Source organism: Piliocolobus tephrosceles, chromosome 14, assembly GCF_002776525.5.
Source record: "Piliocolobus tephrosceles isolate RC106 chromosome 14, ASM277652v3, whole genome shotgun sequence".
Taxonomy (NCBI): Eukaryota; Metazoa; Chordata; class Mammalia; order Primates; family Cercopithecidae; genus Piliocolobus; species Piliocolobus tephrosceles.
This window is the reverse complement of record NC_045447.1, coordinates 97,307,402-97,331,686: the sequence shown is the minus strand read 5'-3', so window position 1 is coordinate 97,331,686 and position 24,285 is coordinate 97,307,402. Positions and strand designations below refer to the sequence as shown.

At 40.9% G+C, this 24,285-nt stretch overlaps 1 protein-coding gene across 2 annotated transcripts in view; it reads left to right on the top strand.

Annotated features, from left to right (window-relative positions):
- FRMD3 (FERM domain containing 3) overlaps positions 1-24,285 on the top strand; it is a 299,285-nt gene that overhangs the window by 35,027 nt on the left and 239,973 nt on the right. The gene's annotated exons all lie outside the window — the stretch shown is intronic.

Sequence of the window (24,285 nt, the reverse complement as noted above, 5' to 3'; positions counted from 1 at the left end):
ACAGGAAGAGAGTCAAGCATTAAACAAGCAGCGTAGAAGGAGACAAGGTTGGAGAGATGATTGGGGCCAATTCTATGGGAGTTTGTAGACCAGTGTGCACTCACAAACCGTTTGTTAACAATAGTCAAGAGAATAATCCATGAACTACTTTTTTTCTAAACAGTTGAAGTAGGATGTGCATACAGTAAAGTATGCAAAGTTATAAGTGTGCGTGTGGCATGATGTTTTCATAAAGTGCATATTCTTGATGACAGCAGCTAGATCCAGAAACATAGCATGGCTAGCACCCTGGCAGCCCCTGTTTTGCCTCCTCACAGACACCACTTCCTGAGAGTAACCACTGTCTTGGCTTCTGACATCATAGGTTAGTGCTTCCTGTTGTTGAACTTCATGTAATTTTACGTAAAAGGGATTGGGCAGTATATACCCTTTTGTCTTCTTACATTTGGCTTCTTGTGCTCAGCATTATATTGGTGAGATTCATCCTTGTTGCTTATAGTTGTAATTCTTTAATTCTCACTGATGTATGGGAGTAGATTCTATAAATGCAGTCAGGCACCAGGCTGCATATAGGATGCTGTAACATTGTAGCTCAGTGTTTTACGTGGTGTGAAATCTATTGCACTGCCAGTCATACAAAATATAGCACATACAATTATGTACAGTACATAGTACTTGATAATGATAATAAATGACTATGTTACTGGTTTATGTATTTAATATAAATACATATACTATAATATACTATACTTTTTATTGTTATTTTGGAGTGTACTCCTTCTACTTACATACAAAATGTTAACTGTAAAACAGCCCCTGGGATGTCCTTCAGGACATATTCCAGAAGATATATATATATATATATTTATTTATTTATTTATTTTTGAGACGGAGTCTTGCTGTGCTGCTCAGGCTGGAGTGCAGTGGTGTGATCTTGGCTCACTGAAACCTCCGTCTCCCAGGTTCAAGCGATTCTCCTGTCTCAGCCTCCTGAGTAGCTGGGATTACAGGCATGCGCCACCACACCCAGTTAATTTTTGTATTTTTAGTAGAGATGAGATTTCACCAAGTTGGCCAGGCTGAACTCGAACTCCTGATGTCAAGAGATCCACCTGCCTTGGCCTCCCAAAGTGCTAGGATTACAGGCATGAGCCACCGCGCCTGGTTGATATATTGTTATCATAGGAGATGACAGCTTCATGTATGTTATTGCCTCTGAAAGCCTTTCAGTGGGATAAAATATGGGGGTGGAAGACTAGTGATACTGATAATCTTGACCCTGTGTAGGCCCAGGCTAATGTATCTGTGTCTTAGATTTTAATAAAAAAGTTAAAAAAGTTAAAAAATATAAAAATAGTACAAAGTTTATAGAATAAGGATATTAAGAAAATATTTTGTGCAGCTGTACAATGTGTTTTTGTTTTAAGTATTATTACAAAAGTCAAAAAGTTAAAAAATTTAAAAGCTTATAAAGTAAAAATGTTACAGTCAGCTAAGGTTAATTTACTGTTGAAGAAAGAAAATTAAAAAAATTAGTTGAGTGTGGCCTAAGTGTAAAGTGTTTCTAAAGTCTATAGTGGTGTGTAGTAATGCCCTAGGCTTCACACCCAGTCACTGCGCACTCACCCAGAGCAACTTCCAGTCCTGCAAGCTCCATTCATGGTAAGTGCCCTAGATAGGGGAGCCATTTTAAGTCCATTTTTACTGTACCTTTTCAATGTTTAGATGCACAAATGCTTCCCATTGTGTTACAATTGCCTACGGTATTCAGTACAGTCCTGTGCTATACAGATCTGTAGCCTAGGAGCAATAGGCTCTCCCACATAGCCTAGGTGAGTAGTAGGCTGTACCAGCTAGGTTTGTACAACGAAATTGCCTAACAACATATTTCTCAGAATGTAACCCCCTTGATAAATGACACATGACCGTATTCCATTATTTAGTTTCTTTAAAACATTATGCTGATAGACATTTAGGTTGCTTCTAGTTTTGGCTATTACAAACTACTTTGCTAGCTTTAACTTTTTTAAAAAGTTAATAAACTCTTAAATGTACAGGAATTTTTGAAAAATAACTGCAAATGTGTGAGAACAACCGACTCATCCAGGGATGAAGTTATCGACTCTTCCTGCTGCAGTTCACGAGTTCAGAGCTGACCAGTGCGGCTAATCAGCTGCAGGGTGGGTGTTCATGGGGAGCTAGTGCAGTTTGCACAAGTCCTTGTTGGGGGACTCCATCTTCCCTTTTGCATTCCTCTAGCAGATGCTTGTCTGTCTCTTTCAGAATGAAGCTCCTAGGTTGAGGGGCCTCTGGATTCTCAAGAGTTCTTCTGCAGCCATAATCTCTGGGATCATGGAGCACCTTCCTTCTCCAAATCTGTAAACATGCAATGCAGGACAGTTGTGCTAAGGCCACAACACTTTCTTCCCTCATCCTAGGAGGGAACTTAATTATTTAGGCAGCTCAGATGGAATCTACCTATTGAAGGGAAAATTGTGTTTCTGAATGTTCTTCATGAAGTGCTCAGGCAGCACCATGAGCAGGTCACTTTTTGATGATTTTGAAGCTGACCTTTATGGAAACATAGTTCTTGTGCTGAACCTGCAGGCCAGGTGCACTTTGCAGCTGCAGAGTCAGGAGGTGGAAATCTGATCACCTTGTTAGGAGGACCTTGGTGGCTCTCCCGTTCCTCCAGGCTCTCTCAGGGCACCTGTCCTGTCGTCTCTCTACTTAGCACCCCCATCTGTAAGTACTCCTCTTAGTAAACAAAACAGCCCCAGCTGCCAATCTGGTGGCCTCGGTACTTGGCTGATCTTAGAGGACTTGCCAACCGGGATAATGTCTTATATAGCCTTCAGTGTCCTTCTTGAGCACTTTCAAGTAGATAAATACAGAAAATTAGTAGGCTGGAAAAAATAAGAGAGAGAGAAAAGTCAGCCTTTTGAGTAATAGTTCTGAGCTCTCTCACCTGTTTGCAGATTTATATTGTATTTTACGAGATTTCACAGTAAAGTGGATATTTCTAGACTGTTCCATTGCTTTTATGTGAATCATTGTAAAACACCCCTTGGTGTTTTACCTGATGCATTATTGTAGGAGGGGGACTCTCCTGCTTTGTGGAAGAAAATCTCATGACAGGCATAGACACATGGCACAGAGTAAATGCATGATAATTTTTTTGCCATAAGAATGAATCAAGAAAGTAGCAACTCTGACACCTCACTATTTTGGGACCTCGAACCCAGTGTTGCGTGTTGTTTGATGTTAGTTGACCCAATCTGAGGACCCAACATCTCCCAGAAGATTTCCTGTAATTAATTCATTCATTTATCAATATTTACCATGCAAGGTACCATGAGAGGATGTTGAAATACAGATGTAAACAACAGATGCACGGAGCTTATATCCTAGTAGGGAGGGGCTGACAATAAGCAGACACTCATACCAATAAAATTATGACAGATGGTGTGATGAGTTCTATGTATAAAAATAAAGTTGAGTAAGGGGGATTAGAGGATGAAGAGGTAGGGAAGAAGTACTGTTCTTTACAGAGTGGTCAGGGAACATGTCTCTGATAAGGTGATATTTGAGGAGAGGCCTGAAAGAAGTGGTGGGGTGGGGGGGAAGTCAAATGAATACCTGGGAGAAGAACATTTCAGAAAGAGAACAGATGTAAAGGTCTTAAGGCGGTAGGGAGCTTGGCGAGTGTGAAGGACGTGAGGGAGGAAGAGAGGACTGGGAAAGAAGCCAAGAGAGGGGGTGGCAGACAACCTGAGGGTCTTATAGGTCACTTGAAGAGCTTTGGAAGCCATTGGAAGGTTTTGGTGGAGAATGGCATGGTCTGTTGTGTGCTTTTAAAGAGGATCACTCACTTGCTGTGTTGAGAATAGGCCCTAGGGAGAGAAGAGCAAACACAGGGAGACACATTAGGAGGTGAAAACTGTGCCCTTGGGTAGTGAGAAGTTTTAGGGAGCCCAAGACCGCTTGAATGTCTGTAGTCATTGGTGGTGCTTTCCGTTTGTGTGAAAGTCAAGCTCAGGAGATGATAAGCAATGGCCTGGCCTTGAAGGGGGAGCTGGCAAGGGCTGGCCCGTCTTCCTTTCCAAGGGCCATCACCACAGAGCAGCACAAACCCCAAGGCCATGTAGCATCTGGCATCAGCAGCGCTCAGTGCACACCCCAAACTCCAGCAGGATGTGGAGTGTATTCTCTTCTCTTACCACCTCCCCACTCCCACCCTTGTCACCAGTTACAAAGCAGCTGGTTCCCCTGAGTTGCAGGAGAGTTCCAGCTAGTGTTAATCACACAGGACCTCCTCAAGCTGTAGCTTCCCTTTTCCTTCTTGCCTGAATGAGCTGAGCCTTTTCTGTCCACAATTTCAACCGTGGCGTTGCTTCTCAGGCTTCTCTGAATCTGAACTCATCTGGCCCACTTGGCTGGTGGAGATGTGGCCCTGGAGTGTTGGCCCTTCCGATCCTGTGTCTAATTTACAGTGCTTCATGATCACCCTTTGGATTTTGCCTTGGTTATCTATTGCTGTGTGAGAAATGACCACACACTCAGTGGCTTAAACCAACACCCATTTAGATAGCTCTGTAGACCAGGAGTCTGGGCAGGCTGGGTTCTATACTCAGGGTATCACAAAGCTGCTCTCAAGGTGTCCGCAGAGCTGGGCTTTTCACTGGAAGCTGGGAGGCAGAATCTGTTTCCAAGTTTGTTCAGGTTGGTGGTAGAATTCAGTTCTTTGCAGTTGTAGAACTGACGTCTCCGTTTTCTTACTGGTTGTCAGCTTCTAGAGGTCACCACAGTCCTTATCACGTGCCCCTCTCTAACATCAAGCCAGCAGCGATGCATGAAATCCTTCTTGTGCTTTGAATCTCTCTGAATTATCTTCTGTCATCAGCTGGAGAAAGCTCTCTGCTTTTAAGGGCTATAGGGTGTATGATCCACCAGGATAATGCAGATAATTTCCCTATCTGATGGCCAATTGTGCCATATAACATAGCATAGTAACTGTGCCATGCAACACAGCACAATCATAGGATAGGTTCTTTCATCATGTTGATAGGTTTTGGGGGTTAGGGCAGGACGTCATTAAGGGGCCATTTTAGAAAATCTGCCCTTTCCGATAGTCTTTTGCAGTCAATATCAGTAGCATTAGCAGTACTACTGAGAATTGCACTGTAGTAATTACCAAAGCAAATCACTCATGGGGGCCTATCTTTGCCCTCATAGTAATTACTACCGTGTGCTTTGGTTTCCAGAACCCCAGTTTCTCCTTTTCCAGAGAGGCAAATGGCATTTTGAAGCCACATGGTGCACTGGAACCCAGCATAGCCATCAGGAATCAGTGTTTAGTGTTTCTGTCTGACTCTGAATGGCAGAGGACAAAGGGAATGATGGCCTTTTATATCATTATATGATCATTAAAGCTTCCCATTAAAGCTAAAATTGTGAGGTCTGAGATTTTCAAGACATTTCTGTGGTTCGATTTGGAGTCCCCTGAATCATGAAGTTGGAGGTAACCTCTGCTGCCCTTTGCCTCTGCTTCTCCCCCTCACAGCCAGCTTCCTGGTACCATCCTGATGTGTCTGCCCACCTCTTCTGGAACACCTCATATGACCTCTTCCATTCTTTAGTAGGCCTATTTATTAAAACATTCTTTCTTCTATTGGGCCCATGTTGGTTTCCTTCTGCCTTTCGCCCAGTGTACCCATTTATGGCCTATAGCTGTACCAAATAACTCTTTTCTTTTTATAAAATATGGTGATTCAGATATTTAGAGGCAGATATTAAGTCTCAGAACATCTCTTCTACAAACTAAATTTTAGATTTAGCAGGCACCTGGCATGTCACCTTCTTCTGGTGCTGGGAGCATGCCTTTAGGAGGTACCCTCCATCAAAAAGGCAGGAACCTTCTGTGTTGTACTCACCACTGTGTCCCTAGCTCCTAGCACGGTGCCCAGTACACAGCGGGGACCAGTGCATATTTATTAACTAGGATGTAATTGCCCTTTGGAACTGAATTCGAAGTGGCCCATACTTAGGTATTTGCATGTTCTCCGTAATTGGCACTGCCCAGTCTTGTGATCCACCCCAGGTCCCTACTTAAAAACAGTTAATGTTTTCTGTATCACATTTGTTCCAGAACAAGACACATAAATAGATAAATAAAACAAGTTAATAATTCATGCATTTGAAAGGAGTTGCTTCCATAAGTAACAAATTTTGGTGCTTAACTTAAATTGTACTTCATTTAGAGTTGCAGTGGAAAGGAGGAGGTAAATGCATTACAGAGAAAAAAGGATATTAAACGTAGAGATGGCTTTCCTTTTCCCTCTCTACTCAAATGCATGGAGTCACTTCATCAGATGCATCTCTTCATGTGAGCACTGGCTGCAGGGATGAAAATGAGGCCCTGGTAGCAATAAGAAATTCCTCTCAAGAACGAACAGGAGATGTGGTTGCCTTGCCGCTTGTTACATACCAATCATCTTGTTACCTAGAGGCAGCAAATACGGGTTTTCGTGGTGTGTATTCACTATAATATTCTAATGTTCTGGCTCAGTTTAAAATGCATAGTTTTGTATAATGTAATTATCAACACATTTGTATCATTTTTCTGTGGGAAAAATGTAGGTAATTATATCTGTAAGAAATTGCAAGTTATATCCCTGGCTTTGTCGCTCAGCTCTGTAGCCTGAATGTATTATAGTGCTAGCTCTCGTGAAAGAACACTCCATGTTTATAAAAATTTCAGGATGCAGTCTGCTCTCTGAAAAATTAATGGGGTACCTTATATGTATATAAGCAGTCTTGCCCTGTCTTCTTGACATTTATCTTTCCTCCTTTCAACAGATACTTACTGATTCCTGCTATGTGCAAAGAAGTGTAGTTTTTTGTTTGTTTGTTTTTTCTTTTTCTTTTTCTTTTTTGAGACAGAGTCTCACTCTGTCACCCAGGCTGGAGTGCAGTGGTGCGATCTCGGCTCACTGCAAGCTCCACCTCCTGGGCTAACGCCGTTCTCCTGCCTCAGCCTCCCGAGTAGAGTAGCTGGGACTACAGAAAGAAGGGTAGTTTTTAAGTAGGATTTTTCAAAGAAAAATCTCTAGTTGTAACATATAGGACCTATAGAAAAGCAATTATAGGAAATAATTGTTTATTGACTTTAAACATTGATAAACATCAGAATAACTAAATTTCTTTGTTTTTGGCAACTTTGATTTGGACATAATGTATTTCACATATATTATGCAAATTAATTTTTAAAGTAGAGCCAGTCCTTCTAGGCAGGGAATTTCAGTTAATTCTTTCTTTCTTTGTTATGTCTCCCAAGAGTGTGCCTAACAATTAACTGGCAGATGATTATATAAAGCATTAAACTGTAAGTTAGAAAGTGCTGCAGAGAAGCTAACCCCTATTCTCCACTCCTTTCCTCTCCTCCAAACTCATATTTTGCTGTCTCTAGATATTTGCATCTTGTTAGAGTCCACAGGATGTATTAATTCGGCAACATTTTTTGGCCAACTGCATTGACTAATTAATTGAATCTGTTATTCAACAGATATGCATTGGGCTTCCCTGGTGTCTAGACTGGAGTGCTAGAGATGAAGAGAAGATAAAGCTCTATAAGAGATAGAGGAGCTTTACCTTTAATAAGCCTATAGACTGATGGTTCTCAAAGTGTGGCCACTCCTCAATATTGACTGTGTGTGTGTGTGTGTGTGTGTGTGTGTGTGTGTACGTGCCTGTGCACTCTATGCAGGCTTATAGCCCTGAAATATGTTAGAGTAGGAAATGGACATTCAAGATGATTAAAAAAAATTAATACCATGTTTTTAAGAGCAGTTTTAGGTATATAGAAAAATTAGGTACATGGGTACACGGAGAGTACAGAGGGTTCCCATCTACCCTCTCTCCTATTACTACCATCTTGCATTGGTGTAATATGTTTGTTATAATTGATAAACTATTGTAAATATATGATTATTAACTAAAGAAGTTTATAGCTTACATGAGGGTTCACTCTTGGCGATGCACATTTCTATGGGCTTTGACAAATGCATAAGGTCCTGTATCCACAATTACAGGATTATACAGAATGGTTTCTCTGCCCTAAAAATTCTTTGTGCTCTACCTATTCATCCCTCCCTTCTTCTCCACTGACCCCTGGAAGCCACTGATCTCTTTACTGTCACCATATTTTTCTATAATATATTGCTAGAATCAAAAGCTAGTCTTTTCAGACTGGCTTCTTTTATTTAGCAACATACATTCAAGGTTCCTTCAGGTCTTCTTGTGGCTTGATAACTCATTTCTTTTTATTGCTGAACAATATTCCATTGTCTGGATGTACCACAGTTTGTGTAGCTGTTCACCTTTTAAAGGACAGCTTCATTGCTTCCAAGTTTTGACAATTATGAATAAAGTTTCTATAAACATTCATGTGTAGGTTTAAAAACCTTATGTGGACATACATTTTAATTCATCGCTGGATCATATGGTAAGACAATTTTTAGCTTGTAAGAAACTGCCAAACCATTTTACATTCCCACCAACAGTGAATGAAGATCCTGCTGCTCCAGATCCTCACCAGAATTTGGTGGCGTCAGCATGCTGGGTTTTAGACAAAATGGTGCAAACTGGTATCTCATTGTAGGATGATTTTTTTTTTTTTTGTATTGTAGGATAATTTTACAAGTCAACTGGGGTGCTTGAGCATCATAAATGCACTACACAGGTAGGCAGGAGTGGAAAGTGATGGCATACTAATACATTTCGTTTCTGGGTCCCGCACGTTTCAGAAAATACTTTTCATCATCATTTTTACTCATTAAGTTAGATGTTTTCAGTCAAGAGTCAGACAGCTGATGAGGCCCCCTCATCAGCTGTCCTGTTCATATGGAGCTCTTTTTTCTACAGCCTCTGCTTCACAGCTCCTCCGTTTGAAAGCACTGGCCCAGTTGGAATTTTCATCTTCTTGTCAGTGTGGTGAGATTGCAGCTGATCTGCCCTCAGGGGGAAAACATCTCACTGTCAGGTGTATCCTAGTATCATTTTGGACGGTACTGCACCCAGAATATTTGTTTACATAGACACTCCCATGCCGTTTTCTCAGTTGGGTTTGACTGGGTGCCCTGGTCAGTCAGTGTCAACAACAGTTATGATCATCAGCTTCACCAGCTTTTCCTGTTTCAGGAAGATTTTTGCATCTTAGTGACAAAACCCAAAGACCCAATACAAGGATATCGCCACGTTAGAGGTTACATAATCATTTTGCAATCATGCCTCATCTCGAAAGCCTGAAGAGCTATTATCGTATGGTAAATCTTACGGTAAAGCCTTTCTTTATCTAGTAGATATTTCTCTCAGTGTTGCTTTACTCAGTTTTATCGCATTAATATTAATGATAATATTAGTTGGGAAAGAGGCTGGAAGGTCTTGTCTAAGAGTTCTTTTGAGTGGAAAATACACTGTTTTTTATTTGATTATATGTTTCTTTCTTTTTTTTTTTTTTAAAGGGGGTGGTGGCTTTGAGGGTAGATATTGAAAGGGTATTCTAAGCTAGAGCTGTTCAGCAGAAATTTTCATGATGATGGAAATATTTTGCCCTGTTCCAGATGGTAGTCACCAGTCACACTTGTCTCTTGAACCCTCCTGGGTTCAAGCGATTCTCCTGTCTCAGCCTCCCAAGTAGCTGGGATTACAGGTGCCCACCACCACACCAGTCACACTTGTCTTTTGAATACAGCCAGAGTGACTGAGGAAGTATCATTTTATTTACTTTAAATTAATTTCAATAGCCCCAGGTAGCCAGTGGCTGAGAAGTGTAGGGGAGCACATGAACTACTTGTTGACTGTGCACTCTTTCCTTTGGCAGAATGATAGAGATTTTATGGAAGGTGCTAAATTAAACTGGGTAAATCTTTGGCCTGTTATCTTCTATCATGGAATTTGAAATGGTTCGTTTCTTGATTTGATTTTCTGTGTCAAGTTTGGTCTCTACATGGGTGGATATTGTCTGCGTAGAGCCATTGAAGTAATTCCCTCTGCTCCGGAGAGACTTCTGAGTTGGAAACCAGCGAAGTCACGTGATTGACAAGTGTATTAGGATTGCTTAGGTTGTGCTGTGACAACAGATTCTTTTTTTTTTTTTTGGAGATGGAGTTTTGCTCTATCTTCCAGGTGAGAGTGCAGTGGCACAGTCTCAGCTCACTGCAACCTCTGCCTCCTGTGTTCAAGCAATTCTCCTGTCTTAGCCTCCCAAGTAGCTGGGATTACAGATGCCCACTACCATGCCCGGCTAATTTTTATATTTTTAGTAGAGATGAGGTTTCACCATGTTGACCAGGCTGATCTCAAACTCCTGACCTCAGGTGATCCACCAGCCTTGGCCTCCCAAAGTGCCAGGATTACAGGCATGAGCTATTGCTCCCTGCCAACAAATTCATCCTAAAATATCAGCGTCTTAACACCCCAAAGGCTCATCTGATGCAACCGGGCAACTGTGAAGAGCAGTCATCCTCCAGGCAGTCACTCAGCTATCCTGGCTGTTTCCATCTTGTGTCTTCATCATGGAAGCCACCAAAATCCCTGCAAAAGAGAAACAGAGAGTGGAAGGTTGCACACCAGCTCATAAATGTTTAGATCCAGAAATGACACAGTCCCTTCTGCTCACACCCCATTGGTTGTACATGACAGATGGCCCTGCCAACTGCGAGAAGGCTGGGGAATGTGGAGGAGCCTATGGGTATTTGGTAAGTAGTAAATGTCTTTTCCATACCCAATCCTTAGCACTCAAAAAATTTAAATACATTGGAATAATTTTGAAATTTTAAGCTATTTCCATTATGCCACTTAGAAGTAATTTGGGAGATGTGCAAAATATTTTATTTCTAGGTTTTAGTCTCACTTTGAAATGTAATCAGATACCCTATTTCTCAGTAATTTTCACTTCCATTTCATTTTGAACATTTGGTGGTACAATGCTAATTTACCTTGAGATCTTTTGGGCACAGGTGCTCATAAATAAAAAAGTTATGGTAATAATTTCATTATCTAGATGAACAATTTTTAGTTCACATCTTTTGGGATGTGAACTGAAATACAAATGGAAAGAGTATTGTGCACAATTCTCTTCAGCATGTACTGAATTTGAGTATTACTCTGACATTTTATTATTTATTTACTTATTTATTTATTTATTTATTTACTTACTTTTGAGACAGAGTTTCACTCTTGTTGCCCAGGCTGGAGTGCAATGGTACAATCTTGGCTCATTGCAACCTCCACCTCCTAGGTTCAAGTGATTCTCCTGCCTCAGCCTCCCGAGTAGCTGGGATTACAGATGTGTGCCACCACACCCAGCTAATTTTTGTATTTTTAGTAGAGACGGGGTTTCACCATGTTGGTCAGGCTGGTCTCGAACTTCTGACCTCAGGTAATCCGCCCACCTCGGCCTCCCAAAGTGCTAGGATTAAGGTGTGAGCCACCGCGCCTGGCCTACACTGACGTTTTATGAGCACACTCATTTGTTTTGTTTATTTTTAGTTTTGTAAAACCCTTGTACTACAGACCCTGGGGAAACAGCAGTGTTCATTCATAATGACCAGGTTTAAAGTGGCAGACATGGAGAAACCACCTGTGTTTTCCTAAATCTCCTCTCTCCTCAGCTATCATTTTAAAAATCTGCTTTCAAGGGGAACTTACAAGGACGTACTTTCTGTCATTATATCCCAGATTTCTTTAGTCCTAGAAATCACCAGGGAATTTGTCAAAAGTGCAGATTTCTTGTTGCCAGTGAATCTGAGATAGGGTCTAAGAATGTGTATTTTAACAAATGTTCCTTGATGATTTTTAAAAACATCGGCATAGTTTGGGAACTTCATCTTATTTTAAGGTAATCAAGTTGGTTGAGTGGTGGGGAGTAGGATTCTTGTCACATAAGTAGGTTAATGATGAAACACCAGCTAGTATCCTTGATGAAGAACGGTTGATGAACGAGGTTGTATTTCATCAGCTTCCCAAACTTTAGTTTTTACTCTGCCATTTTCACAATTTTTGCAACAGTATCATACTATTTATACAGTTATTTATTTAGTATTTTTTCATTCACATAAATCAACTTATTTGAATTTGAAATATCATGTGAAATCATGACTTTACCATTAAAAAAGTCTGTGTGTCACTTATACTAATTTTAGATACTTCTTGTGGAGCAGGCACCAGATTTGAGGCACATGGTGTAAAATAATTCATTATGCTAGTGTAAGAAGCTCTTATGCTTCTAAAGTACTAGCTGATGGATTTGTTGACTGAGCTGTGTGTGCCATGTGAGCTTGAGACAGGCAAACATCCTTGCCCAGATTCAATAATTTACATTCAATTTTCAGCCATTGGTAGTCTTAAATCAGAATGTTTTTGGTAATGGTAATAAATACTCAGACTTGATAATAAGTGGTCATACCAACCGTAAGTTGTGAATTTACTCATGTGTTAGTCCTGCCTTGAGCTACATGCATCCACCTCTGTGTTTATGGTGAACACATACAAAAAACACTGTTTCAAATAGCCATTTTCTTTTGGTCCTTTTTCATAAGTACTATGTCCATTCACCATGACTTTTGTCGCAGACAAGATGCTCACTATACCTATTATTAAGTACACGTGTGTAATGTGTCCAGACAGGGAACATTTTCTGTGTTTCATGGAAGCTTCAGTGAGGTAAATTTAAATGTATGCACCGTTGACATCTTTGTTAATTTGAAATAATACGTAATAATTCCAGTTTAGCTGACAGCTACCTCCTTTCTATTTTCTTGTATTTACCATTATTCTAACATCCTCCCTTGACCTCACTTTCCCCTCAGTTACCTCCGATTATAACAAAATTCCTTGAAAGATGATTTGTCTTCTCCTACATTTTATTAACCTGCTGTAGTCTGGCTCTGTACCCTTACCAAGGGCACCAGCAACTTCCACTTTCTTCAATGCAGTGGTCAGGTCTTGGATCTCGTCTTACTGACCCATGGCAGTTTTGGACACAGAGGGCCACTCGCTCCTCCTGGAAACTTGTCCTCTTCTTGCTTCCAGGATCCTCCCCATTGCCTGAATTTCCTCCTCTCCTCTTGGTCCCCCAACTCTGCTTCCCAGTTTCTTTACCTCCTCAGCTCCTTTTTGGGCTGGACTCAGAAAAAGAGAGTGCAATCATGACAAAGACAAATGTAGAGGGAGGTTCGTAGCCTATTTTATATAAATAAACAATTGGAAACAGTAGGAGAATGGTTAAGTAAATCATAAAAATGTTCATATAGTAGAATATTGTGCAACTGGTGAAATCTATTTTCTAAGAAAAATTGATGACATTGGAAATATTTATGATCTTTTGTTTTATTAAAGTAGGGTATACAACTGTGTATACAATAATATGATTTTGTAAAAGATCATATATATATATACACACACACACACATACACACACACACACACACACATAAATGCATAGACAAAAGACCAGTATAAATGTAGCTGGGACTACAGGCACATGCCACTATGCCCAGCTAATTAAAACATTTTTTTTGGTGTTGTTGAGACGGGTCTCACTATGTTGTCCAGGCTTGTCTTGAACTCCTGGGCTCAAGTAATCCTGGGGTTCCCAAATGTTCCCAAAATGTTGGGATTACCAGTGTGAGCCATTGTGTCCAGCCAGATGTTAACTATTTTAAAACATTCTAAAGGGAACATGTGTTACTACTGTAAAGAAAACAATTCTTAAAAAGAATAAAGCAAAACCTGCAAAAATCTGAGAAAGACCTCAGATGGGGTGGATTTCCAGGGAAGAGTATGGCAGGGGGCCAGTTGGGGAAACATCCCAGATTTTTCTGAATCACATCTTTTAATTAAAAAAAAAAAAAATCCAATTGGCATGAACTTCAAGTATATTATGCACATTTTCATTCTAATGTGAGAAGAAAAATGCATGTGGAAAAACTACATTTTTCTGAGTATTCACTATCTTAGAATATTTTGCTCCATTTCATTAATGCAAGTAACTGAAAAGTTCTCTACCACCTCCACACACTGGAGAACAGAGCACGATGAAATGCATTCATCTCATCCGTTCTCCCACGTTTCTGTGTTACTAGTGAGGCAGGAAGAACGGGGGTTGGCTTAGCCTTTCCCAGTTCCCCCCAGCTGACTTTCACGTCCATTCCATTGTCAGCACTGCTGCCCCCGTGGACTCTTCTACGGAGGAGGCTAGGATAGTGGCTATTTGGTTTTTCTAGCCTCCATAGTGGAAATGACAAGGGAGAAGGAGGTAGAAGTGGCTTTTGGGTCAGCGGGCGAGAAGTGAAGCACGTGAGAAGATGTGTGCAGCTGTATCTGTGAGGTTACTAAGGCTGGTAGGAGGCACCATCACAGCATGTGCCTCACAAAGGAGAGCATGACTGTGGCCTGGCCTGGAGGGGATGGGGAGGCTGGGTGCAAGGGTTCCTGAAGATTCCCCGAGGGGAGGGACTTAAGCTGGGTGTGAAGGGATTAATGGGATTGGGTAAGAGCTGCCTTTCCCAAGTCTGATCCTTGCAATCTGATCCTTGAGATGTTTATGGGGGTTCTGTGAACAATAAGTTTGAGAACTGCTGTCTGTCATATCCCTGTCTTGGAAACTCACAAGTCACATTTACATCTTAAAGGCTCTGAGAAGTCCTGAAGTTAAAACAAACAAACAAAACCACCTATTTAGCTATCAACTACTCAATTATGTTTGTAACTCAGAACTACCCAAAAGTATCTGGCCACTGGGGCCCTCTTCGTAGGTATCACCTGTAAGATTTCAGTGGCGCCAGTGTTTCGCGGAACACATTTTGGGAAGCACCAGGTTAGCTGAAGAGCAGAGGATGGCAGGAATGCACAGATCACCTATTTCTCTGTGTGACAATATGCAAGTGAGATTCTGCCTTGTTTTCCTGCACCTGGGGCTGGGGAACGAAGCTGAGGATAAAAGATACTGAGCTCCTCATTTCCTAAGCTTGAGGAAGTGCGGGCGGAGGGGGCCAGCCACCTCCCTGCAGGTCTTACTGAAAAGTGTCACTTTAGAAAAGAGGCCCTGCCACCAACATGCCCCCAGTGCTCCCTGCTCCCCTCCGACTCCTGGGACTGTAAGGAGATGACGGAAAGAAGCGGTGTGTGTGGGTTTTGTGTGTGAGGTCAGCGGCTTTTTGGGGAGGGCAGTGTTCATGGACAGAGGGAGAGGCAGTGGGTGCTTCTCCTCCCCAAAGTCAAGGGAGGGATTCTAGAAGGATCATCTGTGAAGCTGGGGGCATCTGCTAGAGGGGAGACTGGTATTTCATTTTCCTGGAGAGTGTCTCAGCCACTGGACTTGCTTCCCCACCTCTGTGCTCCCTGAGTAGAGGAGAAGGGAATGGGAGACGGTGCAGAGGGGACAGCTATGAGGACAAACTCCATGAATTTTCAATCAACCCATACAGTGACTCTGAAGGTTGCTGAACTTGAGTGCGCTGTTGCCACCCCACCAGAAGTCTGCTGGTGAGGCCAGGGGACCCCTGCAAATTGTGAGTGGTGGAGGCTGAGGAACTGGGGGTCGAGGTGGACACAGCTAGAGTGGAGAGGAGACTCTGGCAGAACCCTTCAAGGACTGCATTAATGCTGAGAGTTGGGGCACCTGCCCCCCAGAGGCCCCGGTGGCCAGACAGGGTTAGGTGGATAAACAGTAGCTACTAAGAGTAAAGGGGCTGCAATCCTGCTCCCCCGTGCCTCCTGCCTGCTCCAGCCCCAGCTCCAGAGGAGCACGGGTGGAAAGGAGGCGCAGGTGGGAAGGAACCCATCCGTTCTGCGCTGTGACCATCACGGGTGGTGGTGATGCAGTACATTTGGGGAGAGTTTTGGGGTAAAAAAAATTCCCTAAACTCATGCCATATTTTTAGCTGAATAAGACAAGATTTCTTTTTAAAAATAGTTCATAATGTTTTTGTTATGAATGAGATTTCTTAATGTCATCTCCATGCAGCACTGCTGTATCAGCCAGGCCTCGTGGTGTAGTTTAATCTTAACGCTGTCAACTCTATCAGTTTTAGGTTCTAGTGGAAAGAGGCTTTCATCAAATCATCCTCTGTTCGGACATTCATGAATGTAGGGCTGAAGTGTCCTGGAATGACCTATGGCATGACAGAAGTCCTGATTCACTCTTAGTGTCTATGAGATTTTTCCCTTGGGGGCCCAGGGTGTGATGTACACACATCTTTACATTCAAAATTAGATTGTATATTTTACAAAAACATACAAGAGTAGATGATAACAAACACCATGAACTGCCATCTGGCTTGGGAAGGAGCCCATTAACAAACACCATCAAGAGCCCCTGTGGACGTCTGTCTCTTCTCATTTCTTGTTTTCTCTGCCCCAGGGTTACCTGCTATCCTGAATTTGGTGCTGCAAATGCATATCACTGTAATACGCTTTGAGTAGGACAACTTTTCCAGGCAACTATGCCCAGTTAAATAGAGGAGAGCTCAAAATACCACTTCCTGACCGAGGGTAACGTAACCCCTTTCCTACCAGGGGTCAGGTCAGGAGGCCTCTGAGGTGGTTTTCCTGGCTAACCTTCCCTTTTTCCATCGTGCTGGCCCTGTGAGGATTTTTGTGGAAGGACAGGGTCACTAAAGCCTGTGGAGTTGCTGATGTGGCAGAGTCTTCCAGACAAGTGACTCCGGGTGGCTCTTCACAGACTGGAAGTGGCCCATGCTGGCCCCTGGGCGTGTGGCATCTCTCTCCCAGGCGGTCAAAAGCCTTGTGGCCTGGCTGTGCCCTGAGGATTCATTACTCAGGTAGGGCACAGCAGGGCCCAGGTGTGTGCTGGAGGAGGCTCTCCAGTGTGCTCTGTGTCCCCAGGTCCCTGACAGAGAACATTAAGCACCCACGGAGTAAGAAACTCAGCAAGCACTATTTTTATATGGTCTCAAACCACATGTATGATCTTCTCCTCATCAAGGCTCAATTTATTATTGCAACCCTTCCTTCTTGCTTACCCATAGTGGAACAGAAAGCTAATTACTGACTTTTCCTTTTATCTCAAGTTCTGATACTAAAATGTTGTAGTTGAGGTAGCTAAGAGGAGGCAGATGGGGTGAAACTGCATGTCTGGAAGTGTTCTAGGTATTACACAGAAAAAGAGATTTTTATGGGAGACTCAGGGTTAAATAAACTAAGCTCATTAACCAACTACAACAACTGCAGGACTTCACAGAGACATCAATAGGCTAACATTTATTGTGATTATCCTGGAGTGAAATACCCATATGGAGGTTGTCAAAGTCATTTGACCATGGAAGTTTAAAAAATGATACATCTTATGAAGCCATGAGCTCAGGACATACTTTGGGATTGGCTGGATTAAAACATTTGATTTTCCTTACATTTTCACTTTGTTATGTTGGCTTTCTAAATGGCTGCTATTGGCACTGACAAGGAATGGTGTGTGTGTGTGTATGTGTGTCTGTGTGTGTATGTGTGTGAGTGAGAGAGAGAGTAAAAAACTGGATCTTTTCTAAGCTATTTAATAGTCTATCAGTCTGTATATTATAGAAAGCTCATTAAAGGCATTTCCCCCCACCAAAGTATTCTGTTTTTCTAGTATCCAAGTTTCCTACATTCTCCAAATCTTTTTTGTGCCAAATAGATTAAAAGTTAATTCCATTAAAGAATGTAGAACTACAGGCTGGGCATCGTGGCTTACGCCTGTAATCCCAGCACTTTGGGAGGCTGAGGTGGGCAGATCACTCGAAGTCACAAGTTCAAGACCATCCTGGCCAACATGGCGAAACCCCGTCTCTACTAAAAATACAAAAAATTAGCAGGGTGTGGTGATGGGTGCCTGTAATCCCAACTACTCAGTAGGCTAAGGCATGAGAATCGCTTGAACCAGGGAGGCAGAGGTTGCAATGAGCTCAGAGTGCCATTGCACTTCACCCTGGGTAACAGAGCAAGACTCTGTCCCACAAAATAAAAATTAAAAAAAAAAAAAAAAAGAAAGAATGTAGAACTACAAAAGGAAGTTAGAAAAATGCCTGTTTGTTTTTCCGTTGCAACCGTCCCCAGGGGTGTCCATTTTTGAATGGACTCTTTTGCTAACGGTCTAGGGCTTTTGACAGATTTGTAGTTCTGTTTCTGAGATGAGCAAGCCTGGGAAAATGCCTGTAATGATTGTGGGGGAAGGCACAACTGGCAGATAAAAAGCAAGGTGATAGAACAGAAAAGAGGGGCTGGGCGCCAGTGTAGATTAGAGTTGGGGGAACTGAAGTTCTGTAGGGCGGGAAACACACATCACATTCATTAGGATTAGAATAAAACTTGGTTGCCCTCTTGTGTTTGAAATCTCAGTGACCTGGCCTACTGAGTGTGTGTGACCTGCGAGGCTGAACAAAAGTCATAGCTCCTTCATTTCTCTGTGTTTATCATACTGGTTGCCTTACTGATTGAGATTTTGCTTAGTGAATTACCTACTCTGATGATAATGGCAGGGAATAACAACTATTAAAAGTGATTCTTTTTCTACAGATATTTGAGGTTTGATTCAAAAAGAATAATCTTAAATGTGTTGAGTTCAATATGGCTGCCTGTAAGTGTGTGAGACAAAGGGAAATGGCGTTGTGTTGTTAATCCTTGTGGGCTGCTAGACTGTCCAGGTGGTTTTGCTGATTCTCATGTTGAGCTTATATTAGTTTACTCTTCCAAATGCCCATCTTTCAAGTGGCCCCCAAATGTGGTGCCAAGGCCCCATCCTACAGCAATTAGGATCCATTTCTTTCCTTCCACTTCTGCTTACCTAGTATGGAATCCTGTGGGCTTTTGCTATGGGGCACTGCAGGGCCATTTGAGAGGATTGTTGAAATGGCTGGAGGCTTAAGCAGAATTTCCTCCTTTTTCCTCCTATCATTTACTTATTTATTAATTTTTTATTCTGAAATTTATTTGAGTAAGCAAAGTAATTAGGATAGCCAAAGCAATTGTTTTGTGTGTAAGTTTTTTGTAAACCACTTTAATGAGGGATGATTTGCGTGTAAAAAGCTGTACATATTTAATATATACCACTTGATGAGTTTGGGGATAAGCATACGTCTTTGAAACCATAACCACCATCAAGGCCATAAACACATCAATCTCCTCCTGAAGTTTCTTCTATCCACATTATTATTATTATTATCATTATTATTATTACTGTGTGTGGTAAGGACACTAAACATAAGATCTACCTGCTTAGCAAATTTCAAGTATTCAGTACAACACTGTTAAAAATAGGCACTATGCTGTATTGTAGTAGATCTCAAGGGCTTGTTTATCTTACATAAATGAAACTTTATACTCTTTGACCATCACCTCCCTATTTCCCTCTCCTTTCCAGCCCCTGGAAATTACCATTGTACTCTCTACTTCTGTGAGTTTGGCTATTTTAAATTCCACATATAAGTGAGATCATGCAATATTTTTCTTTCTGTGTCTGGCTTATTTCACTTATCAGTGTTCCCAGGTTCATCCATGCTGTTGCAAAATAGCAGGATTTTTTTTTCTTTTTTAAGACTGAATAATATTCCACTCTATCTCTATATACCTATATCGTATTTTCTTTATCCATTCATCTGTCAATGGACTTTAGATTGTTTCCATATTTTGACAATTGTGAATAATGCTGTAATGAACATGGGAATGCAGATATCTCTTTGACATACTGATTTAATTTTCTTTGGATATATACCCAGTAGCGGAATTGCCGTATCGTATGGTAGATCTATTTGTGATTTTTGAGAAACATACATACTTTTTTCTCAAAGTTTCTGTATAATTTGTATACCACCAACAAGCCTTCTTGTTTCTCTACATCTTTGTTTCTCTACACTTATCTTTAGTCTTTTTAATAATAGCCACACCAAAAAGCATGAGCTGATACCTTCTTGTGGTTTTGATTTGCACTTCCCTGATGATCCGTGATGACAGCCCATTTTCATATACCTGTTGGTGGCTTGAATATCTTCTTTGGACCAATATCTGTTCAGCCCCATTGTCCTTTTTTTTTTTTTTTTTTTTTTACCAGGTTATTTGTTCCTTTTGTATTTTATATATCAGATACATGGTTTGCAAATATTTTCTTCCATTCCCTACATTGACTTTTCAGTTTGTTGCTTATTTCCTTTGGTGTGAATAAATTTTTAGTTTGATGCAATCCTATTTGTTTTTTATTTTTTCTTTTATTGCTTGTGCTTTGATATTACATCCAAAAGTTCACTGCCAACGTCAATGTTAAGAAGATTTTTCATGTTTTCTTCTGGGAGTTTTATAATTTTATCGTTTCAGGCCTTAAGCTTAAGTCTTTTATTCATTTTGAGTTTTTTAAAAAGTAATTTCAATTTGTTTTTTTATTTTAGATTCAGGGGATACATGTACACATCTGTCACATGGGAACACTGCATGATGCTGGGGTTTGGGGTATGAATGATCCTGTCACCTAGGCAGTGAGCACAGCACCCAATAGGCAGTCCCTCAGCCCTCACCCCTTCCCTTCTTCTCTCCTCCAGCAAACACCAGTGTCTGTTGCTCCTATCTTTGTGTCCATGTGTACTCAGTGTTTAGCTCCCACTTATTTAATTCTCACTTATAAGTGAGAACATGCGGTATTTGGTTTTCTGTTCCTGCGTTAATTCATTTAGGATGATGGCCTCCAGCTGCATCCATGTTGCTGCAAAGGATATGATTTCATTCTTTTTTATGGTTATGTAGTATTTCATGGTGGATATATACCACATTTTATCAAATCCACCATTGATGGGCACCTAGGTTGATTCCATGTCTTTGCTATTGTGAATAGTGCTGTGATGAATATGCAAGTGAGTGTGTCTTTTTAGTAAAACGATTTATATTCCTTTGGGTATATACCAAGTAACGGGATTGCTGGAATTGAATGGTCTGTTTTAAGTTCTTTGAGAAATCTTTGAACTGCTTGCCACAGTGGCTGAACTAATTTGGATTCCCACCAGCAGTGTATAAGCATTCCACTTACTCTGCAGCCTTGCTAGCATCTGTTATTTTTTGACTTTTTAATAATAGCCATCTGACTGGTGTGAGATGGTATCTCATTGTGGTTTTGATTTACATTTCTCTGATAATTAGTGATGTTGAGCATTTTTTCATGTGTTTGTTGGCCGCTTCTATGTCATGTTTTGAAAAGTGTCAGTTCATGTCCTTCATCCATTTTTTAATGGGGTTGTTTGTTTTTTGCTTGTTGAATTGCTCAAGTTTCTTATAGATTCCAGATATTAGGTCTTTGTCGGAGGCATAGTTTGAGAATATTTTCTCCCACTCTGTAGGTTGTCTACTCTGTTGATAGTTTCTTTTGCTGTGAAAAAGCTCTTTAGTTTAATTAGGTCCCACTTGTCAATTTTGCTTGTGTTGCAATTGCTTTTAAAGATGTAGCCATAAATCTTTGATCTTTACCAAGGCTGATGTCGAGAAATGTATTTCGTAGGTTTTCTTCTGTATTTTTATAGTTTGAGGTCTCACATTGAAATCTTTAATCCATATTGAGTTCATTTTTGTATATGGTAAAAGATACCTCCTGTCATTTTAAACACACATACACACGTGTGTACATGCACATGTGCACACACACACACACACACACACACACAGAGGTGTAGGGAGCTAAGCTCCAGCTGAGGGTAAAATGGGAGACATTCTCATGACTTGACAATCAACTCAGCCTGTGGTAGCCTACTTATTTCCCCCATTTTCCTTGTCGTGTTTTCTTCGTTATTTAACGTGGACAATGTCTAAAGTGGTTTCATTCATAGTCTTTAATCAGTCAACATGTAATGGGGTGATTTTGATGGTCCCAATTAGGCCGGGGAACTTGGAAGGAGATTTGTCAATGAATGAGACAAGGTCCCTGCCCTTAAAAGCCTCACCATTGAGTGGGTAAACTTGTGATTAGCCATGGAGGTCTTTTGTGGAGAAGGTGAATTTTGAGTGTGAAATAAAGGGAGGAGAATAATTCAAGTATTAGGAAAGTGGAAGTATTGGCATCTGATTTTTTAAAACGGGGTCCCCTTTTCTATACTGCAGGCATTCTGTTTATGACTTCATCTTTTGTAATCCCAACTGTCCTAATCTGTAGTTTTAAGTAGTTGGGTGTTTCCTTTCACTGTTGATCAATTTTCACTCGAGTTTCAGTGGCATCCATGACTAAATTTGCATTTAAAGATGGCTAAATCAACGGACTTGTGTGAGATTCACATGTTAGCTCAGGACAAAATGCAGAGTGCAATGTTATAAAGGGGCTTTGAATAAAATGCTTATATTTTTGTCCTTCCTTTTTGTGCATTAGCGCATTACCTCAGAGGAACCAAGGTTGAAGGGAAGCATATCACTGAGATGGTATGCATCCTCTATGCCAATTATTTAGTTGTATATAAATTACATAACCGTAATAGGATTGTGGACAAGCATTACTTATTAAGTATTTTTTTTAAAAATGGAGGCCAAAGGAGTATATATTTTGATGTATCCAGATGTGATCCATAATAGGTGCAAACAGGAAAAACCGTAGGAGTTAAAAGCTTGGAGGGTCTATTTCTGTTCTAGTTGTAACCCAAAATTGGTAAACGTGTAGTCTTTATTGTTCTTGCTTGGAAGTTGAATGAAAATTTTTTTTCGAGCCAGATTTAACATCACAGTGATGGACAATTAACTTACAATAACGTTCTGATTAAAGATATTTTGGAAAAAATTTATTATTTTGGGTTGTTGGATCCTTGAATCTACCCCTTGCACCAATCCCAAGCCTATTCATCTTCCAAAGCCTTCTGATATGTAGTTAGACCTGGGACATCTTCTCAAATTTCCCTGAGGCTCTTCATTCTTCTCTTCTCTGTGCTACTTCACATTTTCATTGTTGCATTTTCCACAGGGTAATATTTGGTTAAATCTCTTTCCTCCTCTCTAGGCTAATAAGGGCTCTCCTAGTATGTCTGCATCCTTTTATAAGGATGTGGCCTTTTATAATCTATAGCTAGTGGTATTTTTCCCACACAGGATTGTGACTACTGGCATAAATTTTACTTCTTGATAATGATAACTTGGGTGACACCATTAATATTGTCTTCCTTGCTCTGCTGAAAACAAATAGCATGTCAAGTGAGATGAATGGCAGGGGTTACGTGGGAAATAATGCTATTTGCCATACAAGCAGTGTTACAAGGATCCTTGCTAACCAAATGCTTAGACAAAACATGCTTACAGCAGCTCATGGGAGAATATTCATAATCAGTTTATGGCTTCATGTTGATTCCAGATGTCACTGTTAATTCAGGAGTTTAATTTTTCATGTTATTAAACTGAGGTGTAGAGTTGAATATTCAGTCATTGCTATCAAAGGACTTAGTGGGGTATATGTTTGTGTGTGTGCACATTTGAATTGAAACATTAACTAATGTTCCCTTGTGGAAAGGAACAGAATAAGCCCCATTACGTTACACATTCTCTTTTTTTTAGAATTTACTTATTTTTATTATACTTTAAGTTCTAGGGCACACGTGTACAACGTGCAGGTTTGTTACATATGTATACATGTGCCATGTTGGTGTGCTGTACCCATTAACTCATCATTTGCATTAGGTATATCTCCTAATGCTATCCCTCTCCCCTCCGCCTACCTCATGACAGGCCCCGGTGTGTCATGTTCCCCTTCCTGTGTCCAAGTGATCTCATTGTTCAACTCCCACCTATGAGTGAGAACATGCAGTGTGTGGTTTTTTGTCCTTGCGATAGTTTGCTCAGAATGATGGTTTCCAGCTTCATCCATGTCCCTACAAAGGACATGGATTCATCCTTTTTTATGGCTGCATAATATTCCATGGTATATATGTGCCACATTTTCTTAATCCAGTCTATTACTGATGGACATTTACGTTGGTTCTAAGTCTTTGCTATTGTGAATAGTGCCACAATAAACATACATGTGCATGTGTCTTTACAGCAGCATGATTTATAATCCTTTGGGTATATACCCAGTAATGGGATTGCTGGGTCAAATGGTATTTCTAGTTCTAGATCCTTGAGGAATCCCCACACTGTCTTCCACAATGGTTGAACTAGTTTACAGTCCCACCAACAGTGTAAAAGTGTTTCTATTTCTCCACATCCTCTCCAGCAGTTGCTGTTTCCTGACTTTTAATGATCGCCATTATAACTGGTGTGAGATGGTATCTCATTGTGGTTTTG